Source organism: Gopherus evgoodei, chromosome 2, assembly GCF_007399415.2.
Source record: "Gopherus evgoodei ecotype Sinaloan lineage chromosome 2, rGopEvg1_v1.p, whole genome shotgun sequence".
In the NCBI taxonomy this organism is placed as follows: Eukaryota; Metazoa; Chordata; order Testudines; family Testudinidae; genus Gopherus; species Gopherus evgoodei.
In genome coordinates this window covers 234,348,563-234,360,919 of record NC_044323.1, presented here as the reverse complement: position 1 = coordinate 234,360,919, position 12,357 = coordinate 234,348,563, and the positions used below count along the sequence as shown (strand labels likewise).

Here is a 12,357-nt window from a genome sequence, read left to right as displayed (position 1 = left end):
CAGTTTATCCTTTTTTCTGCTGTCACTATTTTAGTCAACTTATTTTGCCATTTACTAACTGCTGCAAAAAAGTTATTCCACCCAAATGTTGTATTTGGGATTGAGACTCCATTGTGCAAAGTGCTATAAAGATCTGTAAGGAAACCATGGTGACTGTCACAAAATATATTAAGATACCAAAGGCAGTGTTTCCTCATTAGTTTTGGAATTAAGGAAAAATATTTAACAGGATAAGAATCTTACAGGTTTGCATGGGCTTATGTTTTGTGTACCTCAGTTAAATCTGTAGAAAAAATAGATTTAGTGGGTGGCAATGACCTTTGTATGTTCATTTTTAAACAATATTATGTAAAGTCTGTATTTGTATTGCAGTACTTTTTGTTGTCCCTCATTCAGTATGCATATAGTAGAACATTCTAGCACCTGTCATTTTTTGTTATACATCGCTACCTCGATATAATGCCACCCGGTATAACACGAATTTGGATATAATGTGGTAAAGCAGTGCTCCGGAGGAGGGGGCTGCGCACGCTGGTGGATCAAAACAGGTTCAATATAACATGGTTTCACCTATAACGCAGTAAGATTTTTTGGCTCCCAAGGACAGTGGTATATCGAGGTAGAGGTGTAATTAAAATTGAATGGTTTATAACAGAGTAACTATTTGCATATAAGAATAGTTTTGTCTTACACTTCTAAAGTTCATTATAGAAATTGTCTTAAGTCTCAGTCTTGAAATAATGATGTGAATTAAAATGGAGTAACTGAAGCAGGACTTCTCTGCTTTCCTGCATGTGCTACCTGGGTTTAGGATGGGAAGAGCAGCCAGTGGAGCTGAGAAAGTGCTGAGGGTGCTAGCTTGGGGGATAGCTCTTTCCCATCCTGTTCCTTTGTTCAGCCCTAAGGAGGTGAAGGGGTGGGGGTGTTGAAAGTATCCCAGGAGTGTCTTCCTCTTCAACCTTCTGGGAGTCAGCCCCAGCTTGACTTCACTCTCCTAGAACAGGGCAGCATCCAGGGAAATGGCAGGGCCAGCAGCCAGTTACAGCGGCGGGAGACTGTCTCTACAGGTGGGAGCTAGATGGGGCAGTGTCTAGAGAAAGTACAGTAAGATTGGGGTTAGTGCTTATTAGAGAGGGCTGCAGGGTGTAGGGCACAGAAGAGGGAACTGAGATCAGTGCCTAGGAAAGGGATGATATTGAAGTATCCTGCCTATCAACCAGAAGTAAAAAGAAGAGGACATCTCCCAGATTGTGCATTTCAGGATGACCTTTTTCTGAAATAGTCATACACAAAGGGGAAATTCCCCCTGAAAAGTAAAAAAAAAATCAGGTACCAGACCAAAAAAGTAATACAACTCGCTTAAAAATTGAGGATTTTCTTTTTTTGGTATCTTGATTCTTCTTTGAGTGATGATCCCTGTGTGTATCCATATGTGGGATATGCATGTGCATCATGCGCCTGTGTCCGGAATTTCTTGTAGGCATTGTCCATTGGCTTGCACACGTGCAGTAGCTCTCCTTACGCTCCCAATCAAGGTCATAAAGGGCGATGTGGGCCAAAGCCTTTCCAGTCCCTTCTTACCACCACATAGTTTGCATCAGAATTTTTGGCGTTCTGAGCTCCTTTTTATTGTGTCACTCCTATAAGAATCATATGTAGTTAGTTTTTTAGTTTTAATAGAAGAGTGCAGCATAGCTAGGTAGCGTTCCCTCCCCCCCCCGAGAAGTCTGGGATTTTGCCCAGGGTTCAAAAACTGTTTCCTTCTCTAGCTCCTTTTCTGTGAACGACAAACATCAACACTTCCTCTACTGCCTAGGTGAGGTTCACATTTCTGCCAAGTCCAGCATCTCACTCCTTTCCCCTTAGAACTCATGAGGGTCGAGACTCAAAACGCCTCATGGAGAAGGCAATGAAGCCTTGGTCAGATTTGCGCTGGGGACCCACTCTGTACATCAGTCTCAACAAGCAAGTAGCATTTGTCCGACCACCAGCTAGGGAACGGAGGCTAGGTCTTCACACTAGAGAAAGGGGCACTCTCTTAGATGGAAAGGCAAGTCGTCTATGTCTAAAACTATCCTGAAAAGAAGGGATCGCTTCCTTACCCCATCAAAGTTGGGAGAGCCAGCATGCATGGACACTGAAGTCTTAGGCCTGACTCAACAAGAGAAGGAGGCATGTGAGGTCATGGATCTGATGGTGGTGAAGGTGCAAAATAGACAGTTCCTGGTGCCTCCATTCACTGCGGGAACCCAGGGAGTACCAATAGCGATATGGCAGCAGAGTGAGCTGACAGCCACAGTAACCAGAGAGGCTCCAGCACTGTCCATGGACTCTCTTCATTCTTCAGGGTGGATGGAGAAATATGTCTCCCCAGAAGAGGGATGTTACAACGGAGGAGGAGTCTGTCACAAGGAGATGGAGTTATTCTCCCTGCTAGTTTTGAAGCACAACCATCATTACTGTCAGAGCCACTCATGATCAGGGATCTGGCCTTCTTTTTCAATGAGTCAGATGCTCTATAGGAGACTCTGCGGCATTGAGGACAGGCGACCCCAGACAGAACCCTAGAAGTTCAGGGTTCTGATCTTCCACAAGACCTGATCGGCCAAGGGACAGGTGATACCCTTTTCCATGGGGTTCCCCTCCGCTGATGGATCACTCTGTTGGAGATACTAGGACCATAGGAGCCCTACCCCAGATACCTAGGATCTGTGCATAAGTCCTTCTTGCTATCACACAGCTATATGCAACCGGCCCTGTCAGAGTATTAGGAGGAGTAAGGTAAGTCAGATCTGATGGTTCCAAAAGTAATCTTGTCATTGTCATTGGGTGAGGTGGTCACCCCATCTTCTCCGTCTCCCCGGATGACTTTAAACAATACCAAGAGCTCATGCGCAGGGTAGTGGCAGAGCTATAAATCCTGCTGGAGGAAATTCAGGAGCCTCAGCACAGCTTACTAGACATTCTGCTGCCCTCTGGTCCCAGCAGAGTGGCCCTCCCCATCAATGAGGTCATCATGGAACTAGCAAATATGGTTTGGCACCCCCTTACTACTTGTGTTCCCACCTCCGGGAAGGCTGAGAAGCACTACTTTGTCCCATCCAAGGGGCGAGAGTAGTTCTTCTCTCACTGTCCACCAAACTCCCTGCGGGGGATGGAGGGGGAAGTAGGCAGCCACAGAGTGGTCCAGGCATCAGCACCCAAAGGCTCCTTCTTCTGATAAGGGACATAAGAGACTCGACCTTTTCAGAAGAAAGGTATTCTGTTCCATCTCTCTCCAGTTCAGAATCTCTAATTATTAGGCCCCCCCTGGCCAAACATGATTTTATCGATTATGCTAGATTTCTAGAGTTTAAGGACAAGCTCTCTGAGGAGAACAGAGCCTGCTTTCTTAGTGGATGAGAGCAAATTGGTGACAAAAATTTCACTCTAAGTTGTGGTGAATGTGGCAAATACCACATCCAGGGGGATGGCTATGACCATTGTCATGAGGACAGAACCGTGGTTACCATCCATGAGGCTTGTGAGGAATCCATCAGCCTTGCTATCCACCACCATCAGAACTGGTTTGACAATGAGAATGTTTTGATCACAGCCCTTTTTAACCCAAAGTGAAAGGCTTTCTGTGACTGGCAGAACCATGCATCGTCCTGCCGGAGGAAGACCTCGGTCCATCAAAAGGAGGATCTGAGAAATAAATTAAAAAAAATAAAATAAAATAAAAATGGTGGGAGGACAAAGCAAAAGACATCCAAGCGTTCTCTGGCAGACATTTTGTGGAGCTTCTTTTGTGAGACAAAGACCCTGTATGAACCAACCTCATGTGGCCTCACACCGTTGAGATCCAAAAATGTTAGTACTCTTCTTAAAGATAATGAATCCATTAAAGAGTGCTGGAAGGAACACTACCAAAAGCTTCTAAATCGAGAATCGACTGTGATTGATGACACCATTGACTCCATCCCTCAGCACCCAATCTGGAAACTCTCTTCCCAAACCACTCAACACCTGAGGAGGTCCTCAAAGCAATTAAGCAAATAAAGAACAATAAAGCACCAGATCCTGATGGCATACCAGCTGAAGTACTGAAAGCGTGGGGGGAAACACTGACTAACAAGCTTCATTTGCTGCTTGTAACAGTGTTGGGATTCACCACCACAGCACCTCCCGCTGGTGACTCCAGAAATTAGCTCAGTCCAGTGGAGCGCCCTTCCTGGTGGTGTCCCGTCCATTGTCTCACCCTCGGTTGGTGTATGGACCCATCTTGCCCCCAACCTGCGGTGTCCTCTTCAAGCCACTGCCCTCTGGCAATGCCCCTTAGTCCATCCTCATCCCCTTCTGGGGTGTGTGTGTCAGTCAGCTGTCTCTCTGAGCCCCAGCCAATATGGGCAACTGCATACCCAAAGTCACACCCCTCTTGGCAGGGGGTTGGTGCAGCCCTAGACGGCCACTACCATCAGCTGGGTGTAAGGCAAGGGGAAAGGGGAGGACCCAAGCTCGCCCACTACTCTGCGTCCCAACCCCGGGATCCTCTAGTGGCAGCCATCCTGCCCTCTTTCTCTCCCTCAGTCTGTCCACGTCCCTGGACCACCTCCCCTTCGACCCCTCGCACCAGTTAGGCCCTTCCCTTCAGATCCTGCAGCCTGGCAGACACCGAGCTGGAGTTCGCTTCTGCTCCCCCCTGCACTGTCTCCCAGCTCTGGAGACAGACCTTCCTTTTTCGAAGGCCTGGGACAGACTGCCCGCTCCCTCTCTGAGCAGCCTTTTTATAGGGCTGAGCCTAGCCCTGATCGGCTGCCTCCGATCTGGGCCCCAATTGGCTCCCAATAAGCCCTTCTCTTATTGGCTGCCCATTTGCACAGGCGCACTGGTCTGCTTCAGCCCACACTCTAAGGGGTGGGGCAGCTGCCCTACTGCGCTGCTCCTCAAAATCTGGCGCACTGAAGAAATCCCTGCTGATTTACATAGCGCTAACGTTACCATTTTCACAAAGGGAAATAGGGCTGACTGTGGCAACTATCGAGGCATTTCCCTTCTCTCCATCGCAGGGAAAATTCTTGCTAGAGTTTTACTGAATCACTTCCTCTGTAAGAGGGAGCAGGTACTTCCAGAGTCCCAATGTGGCTTCAGACCGTCACAAGGCATCATCGACATGATTTTCTTAGCTAGGCAGATCCAGGAAAGATGTCAAGAGCAACACCAGGAGTTAATTATGGCCTTTATTGATCTGACCAAAGCCTTTGACTCTGTCAACAGTGAGGCTGTGTGGAAAATCATGTCAAAGTTTCGCTGCCCAAGAAAATTTATCACAATTGTAAGACTCCTCCATGAACAGATGACTGTGTCCATCCTGTGCAGTGATTCTAACTGTGAGCCCTTTCTCATCTGAACTGGTGTAAAACAAGGTTTTGTACTGGCACCCACCCTTTTCTCCATTTTCTTAGCAGCTTTGAAAACGTTAACCAAGACCGTTTACCACATGGTACTGGTGTCCAGTATCAGACTGACGGCAACCTCTTCAACCTTTTTTGTCTCCATGCCAGAACTAAAGTAATATCATCAACAGTTACCGAACTCCTGTACAAAGATGATTGTGCTGTACTTGCAGACTCAAAGGAGGATCTGCAAACAGTCCTTAATTGCTTCTCTGAAGCTTACAAAAGCCTACGGCTAACTCTGAACATTGGCAAAACAAAAGTTCTCCACCAGACGCAGCAAGGAAGATCTACATTGACAGAGAAGAAGTGGAAAATGTAGAATACTTTGCCTATCTTGGCAGCCATCTCTCACAGAAAGCCGACATAAACCTTGAGATTCAGCACAGAATCCACTGTGCTAGCCTTGCCTTTTGCAAACTGTCTCACCAGGTGTTCATCAATCATGACATCAGAACACACATTAGACTTTTAGTTTATAAAGCAGTGGTAATCTCAACTCTCCTCTATGGCTGTGAGACTTGGATGACTTATAGAAAACACCTGGAAAACCTGGAACACCAGCACCAGCACTTTATTAGGAAGATCCTCAACATAAAGTGGGAGGATCACCGCAATTATGTCAGTGTCCTCAGAGAGGTCAACATCTTTTGTGTTGAGCCCCTAATTATCAGGCACCAGCTGAGGTGGAGCAGGTACTATGTGTGCATGCCTGATGTACACCAAGCAAAACAATTGCTGTATGCCCAACTCACCAAAGGAGAAAGGAAAGGGAGACGCCAGAAGAAACACTTTAAAGACATCCTCAAGATAAACATCAAGAGATATGGCATCAATACCACACACTGGGAGACATTAACCCAGGATAGGGATAACTGTCGAAGACTTGTCAAAGAAGGAACGTCCACATTTGAGGAAAATCGTCTTGCCCTGGTAGCAGAAAAGTGCATAAAATAAAGGACAGACAACTGTCACCCAGCAATCATAGCCCAACTCTGACTTCCAACACCACCTGCAACATCTACCAATGGGTCTGTGTCCCATAAAAAATAAAACCTGTGAAAGAGATCATCCTCGACTTCGAGGGATCAACAACGACAACAATCTTCAGGTTTCCCTAGAGAGAGGCAGAGTTCCATGAAAGATCTGCCCTTTGACACTGTTAACCTGTTCCATGAGAAAATGGATGAAATCTCTCCACTTTCTCAAAGGCTCAAGAACAATGTTTCACCATCTGAGTGTTTATACCCGTCCCCAAGAGGAAGCGTCAGAAATAGGGATATAGGGCAAGACTCACCTCTTCAGTCCTTTTATCATCAATGTTCTCAGGAGCCACACTGCAAGAGATTGAGGGTATATAGATGCAGGAACTCACTGTCTGCAACATCCACCACCATGTCGTATTCTAACCCCTGGCGAGGAGTGTGTTTCATCCACATCCCTTTATTGCTGTTTCTTCATTCTCCTATTCGTATGTTTGAAGGCTGCTTTGCCCAATTTGTCAAAAGCTGGAGGGCCCTAGCTACAGACAAATGGGTATTAGAGAATACCCATGGGGGCTGTCTGAACAAGTTTCTGACTATTCCTTCTCCAAGCCCCTTTCCCGATGGCTCTTCAGAGACCACTTTTATGAGGAGATTTTATGACAGGAGATGTGAACTCCCTGCTCCTCAGGGGAGCCATAGAAAAGGTTCCACCTCAACATCCTGGAAAGGGAGTCTATGCTCCATACTTCCTGATCTATGTCAGTTAAGCCAGCTTATCAAAAAAATAAAATTCAACATGAAACCCTTGGCATCAGTAATTCTCTTGTTAGAGAATGGCACGTGGTTTGTGGCTCTCAACATGAAAGATGCATATTTTCATATAGATATTCATTCAGCCCACAGGCGGTTCCACAGGTTCCTCTTAGAGCAAAACTATTACCAATTCAGAGTCCTCCCCTTTGGTCTGTTCACAGCACCCAGGGTTTTTTCAGTGGTGGCTGCTGGGACAAGAAGAGGATTTACAGTTTTCCCATATCTCATTGACTGGCTTCTCACACGAAACTCCTATAAGGAGGTCCACATCATGACCCATATTATGTTCTACCTTTTACTTTTCCAAGGTATCTATGTCAATCATGAAAAATCCACATTTTGACTACTTTTGCGGGAATTCTGCGTATGCGCAGAATTTGTTCCCCACAGATTTCTTTGCTTTCCCGCAGAAAAATGACTTTCTGCTTAAATCACTGTGGGGAGAAGGTAGGACTGGAGAAGACCCGGCTGGTGGCTCCTACCATGCGCCATGCTCAGCTGCTTATCCTGGTTGGGCTGGGAAGGACAGGATTTCCTCTTCCCTTGCTCAGCATCTAGGGCTGGGTCAGACCTACCCCCAGATTTCTCCCCCGGCTGCAGGAATTTCTGAAAACTTCCCCTCTCCACCCACTTCCTGCACCCATCACTCCTGAGCTGTACAGGGAGGGATCCATTTACAGGGAGCTGCACCCCTATCTGCCCAACCCCTGTGTATCCAGAGCCCCTCAAACCCAGACCCTCCTGCTGAGTCTCGCCCTCCCTGTCGCACTCAGAACTCCTCCCTGATGAGCCCCACTCACAGGTGAGCAGGAAGCTGCCCTGGTACATCTTTAGAGCAAGGGTTCTCAAACTTCATTGCACCGCCACCCCCTTCTGACAACAAAAATTACTTCACGATCCCTGGAGGGGGAACCAAAGCCTGAGCCCACCTAAGCCCCACTTCCCTGGGTCGGGGTGGGGGGAAAGCCCAAGCCCCACTGCTCCAGGCAGAGGAGCCAATGCTGAAGCTCAAGGGCTTCAGCCCCAGTCTGGTGCCTGCAACTTGAGTCCTGCTGCCCAGGGCTGAACCCCTCTGGTTTTGGCTTTAGCCCTGGGTAGTGGCGCTTGGGCTTCAGTCCTGGGCCACAGCAAGTCTAAGCCAGCCCTGATGACCCCATTCAAAGAATCGGAACCCATTTTGGGGTCCCGACCCACAGTTTGAGAACCGCTGCTCTAGAACAACCCTCAGCAAAGACTTGTTGAGAGATGCCCTCCTGATGGTGTGGAAGGGTGCCTGGGGTATGCTTTCCTTCCAGTTCTTTTGATACCATAGGTTTTACAGAAGATCCACCAAGACTGAGCTCAAGTCATCCTCATCACACCCAACTGGTTGAGACAATTCTGGTTCATGGGTCTGTTCAAGCTTTCATTATAACCTCCCATGAACATCCCACCCTTCAAACTTAACACAGGAGCAAGGTCATCCACCCAATCCAGGGCCACTGCAACTCAGAGCCTGCTATTTGAATGGCATAAAAGACAGAAAGCTCATGTTCCAAGAGGGTTGCAATTCATTCTTGACCAAAGTAGAAAAGACTCTAAAAGAAGCTGTTAGCTAAATGGAATTGGGCTCCACTTGGGCTCATCAATGCAGTTTGTTTCCGGCTCCACTGGAATCCTGATATCTTAGAGTATCTTACTTGCCTTTAGGTCTTCGGGTCTTGCGTTCAGTTCCCTGCAGGGGCATCTAGCAGCCGTTTGTGCTTTCCATCCTCCAGTGGATAACCGTATCTCTCACAAACCCTGTCAAAGTTAGATTTTTGAAGGGGATTCGCAGATCCTTTCCACCAATAATGAAGTCCACACCTCAGTATGACCTCAATTTTGTTCTTTAGTCTCTCACTAAGTCTACCTTTGAGCAGCTGGCCATATGCTCAATGTCCATGAAGGTAGCTGTAATGTCGGCCAGAAGAGAGAGCTGGGGTGCTTCTGGTTGACTCACCATATTCTACCTTCTATAAAAAAAAGCTCTTGATATGCTCCTACTCCAGATTCATACCCAGAGTAGTTTCCAAGTTTTGTACAAATCAGGTCATCCACTTACCTGTATCTTTTCCTAAACCACATGCCTCAGAAGAGGAGAGAAGACCACATTCTCTGAATGTCTGGAGGGCTTTGGTCTTTTATCTGTAAAGAACAAAGGATGGTAGAAAGACACCTAAATTATTTGTTTCCATAGCAGAGCAATCGAGGTACCTATATCGGCACATTCCTCTCTCCCCGCTCCTACATGGAGTAAAGGCTCCCTTCCCCAAGGGGCAAGCTACTTTAGCTGCATCTCTGAGAGACATACCCATACCAGAGATATGTAGGGCAGCTACTTGGAGCTCTTTGCATACCTTCACAAGACATTACACCTTGGTACAGTCATCAGCTGCAATTATGATTATGGGGACAGCAGTACTACAGTCAATTACTTCTGCGTCCTCGCACCCACCACTTATCTGTTAATCTCCCACATGTAGTATTCACATAGAGACCATCACTTGAAGAAGAAATGGAAGTTACTTACCTGTAATTGGAGGTTCTTCGAGATGTGTGATCCCTATCTATCAGTGTAATCAATCCACTACACCCCCCGCCCCCAATTCCCTCTGCTGTGGATTGATTACACTGTGGTAAGAATGGGGAATCTGGAGAGGCATTGGCTTGCACCACTCTTTATGCACTTGGTTGGCAGCTTGAGAAGAGCTACGGTGCATGTGTGAGCCAATGGACACTGCTTACAACTAATTCCAGACTCAGGTGCATGGTGAGAGTGCATATCCCACTTTTGGAATACAGATAGGGATCCCACATCTTGAAGATCCTCCAGTTATAGGTAAGTAACCTCTATCTTTTGGAATTATGAATTTGTAATATACTGTGATACTGGTGTCTGCTTCCAAAGGCTCAGGTTTCTAAGACTGAGAAAGCACAGAGCAAATACTTCAGAGAGCTCTCAAGTGGAAAAAAAGATGCTTATTTTTAAAAGCTTGTTGAAAATGACCGATTTGTTTTCCAATTCTGTTTCTCATATATTGGAATGTTTTTTTCCTTATTTTATTTTTAGGACTGAAACTCTGTACTCTCATACTTTTTTGCAGCATGCATTGCAGGGTTCTCCAAAGTGCCGGTTATCTTATTGAATATAGTTTGTGTTCCTCTACTTAGGTACAAGAAAGTAAATTCAGGTCTGAGTTTCTGTAATATGAATTTTCTCATTTTGGGGATTTTTGTCCCTTAGCATTAGTGAATTTTACTTTATTTTTGTGATTTAATTGTAATGTGACACTTAGTGCCTCTTCTTTTCAATTAGCAAAGTGAAGTTTACTGTTTCAAAAGCATAAAAATGAATAGCTTATTCTCTAAAATGGGAATGATAATATGTATCCAGCTTTTTAAAGTGCTCTGAGATGCTTGGATGAAAGGGACTAGAAATGTAAATTGACATTAAATTTATGATAAAATATAGTCCTAATGATAATAGCTAAGTCTGCTAGAAGATTGAGGTACCATAGATTCTATTCTAATGGGGATAAGGATTTAGTTTCTGGTTTTCTTACTGGTTTCTGGAATTTTATGGAAAAATATGGAATTGTAGTAGCAGATTATCAAACCCATATTTATTATCAAACAACCATAATTTCTCAAGAGGATAGAAGTGGTGTGGTGATGCACCAAAATGCAGGTTTGGAAGACAAAACGTGACTCATCACTGCCATTTGAATACTGTACAATGAACTTGAAGGCAATATCTAACTTCCTATGATATATTTATTATTTTTCTTTTGAAAGGCCAGAACTGGAATAAAATTAGATCTATAAAAACATTCAATATTGTATTCTTAATTTCAATTTTGTACATATTTAGAATTCATTTGCATGTTGTAGAGCACCTGAAACTGACTTACTATGATGAGCATAACTCCCTTGCCTGTATTTTATTGTATTTAACTGCTAACTTGTCAAATGAACTAAGTCCTTAGAAGAGAAGTTGCCCTGTTTTACTTTTAGTGTACTCTGAATCTTACTATCTGGATACTTGTATCCCTATTATAATACACATAGCTACTTTCTCATTAGTTGGTGATCATTCTGTATTCCCAAACTTTAAGCTCACCGTATTTGTACAAATTAGTAACTACTTTTTTCATCATCAACTTTTTTCATGTTGTAGCCAGTGTTGCAAAATATTTGCATGCCAGATGTGCTAAAGATTCATAGGTCCTTTCATGCTTCAGCCTCCATTCCAGAGGACATGCGTCTATGCTGATGATGAGTTCTGCTCGATAACAATCCAAAGCAGTGCAGACCAACACATGTTCATTTTCATTATCTGAGTCAGATATCACCAGCAGAAGGCTGATTTTCTTTTTTGGTTGGTTCAGGTTCTGTAGTTTCTGCATCGGAGTGTTGCTCTTTTAAGACTTCTAAAAGCATGCTTAACACCTTGTCCGTCTCAGTTTGGAAGGCACTTAAGAATCGTAAACCTTGGGTTGAGTGCTGTAGCTCTCTCTAGAAATCTCACATTGGTACTTTCTTTACGTTTAATGAAGTCTGCAGGGAAAGTGTTCTTAAAATGAACGATGAGTGCTGGATCATCATCCCAGATTGCTGTAACATGGAATATATAGCAGAATGTGGGTAAAACAAAGCAGGAGACATACAGTTCTCCCCCACAGAGTTCACTCACAAATTTAATTAACACATTATATTTTTAATGAGCCTCATGAGCATGGAAGCATGTCCTCTGGAATGTTGGCCAAAGCATGAAGGGGCATACGAATGTTTTGCGTATCTGTTGCAATGCCAGCTTCAAAAGTACCCTGCAAATGCCTGTTCTCACTTTCTGGTGACATTGTAAATAAGAAGAGGACAGTATTATCTCCTGTAAATGTAAACAAGCTTGTTTATCTTAACGATTGGCTAAACAAGAAGTAGGACTGAGTGAACTTGTAGACTCTGAAGTTTTACTTTTTTTTTGTTTTTGAGTGCAGTTATGTAGCAAAAATAATCTACATTTGTAAGTTGCACTTCCATGACAGTACTTGTTCCACTACAGTACTTGTTGGAAGTGAATTGAAAAATACAGTTTCTTTTGT

General features: G+C 44.7%; 1 protein-coding gene across 7 annotated transcripts in view; it reads left to right on the top strand.

Annotated features, from left to right (window-relative positions):
• The window catches only part of PDE7A (phosphodiesterase 7A), a 163,624-nt gene that overhangs the window by 88,805 nt on the left and 62,462 nt on the right, over positions 1 to 12,357 (top strand). The gene's annotated exons all lie outside the window — the stretch shown is intronic.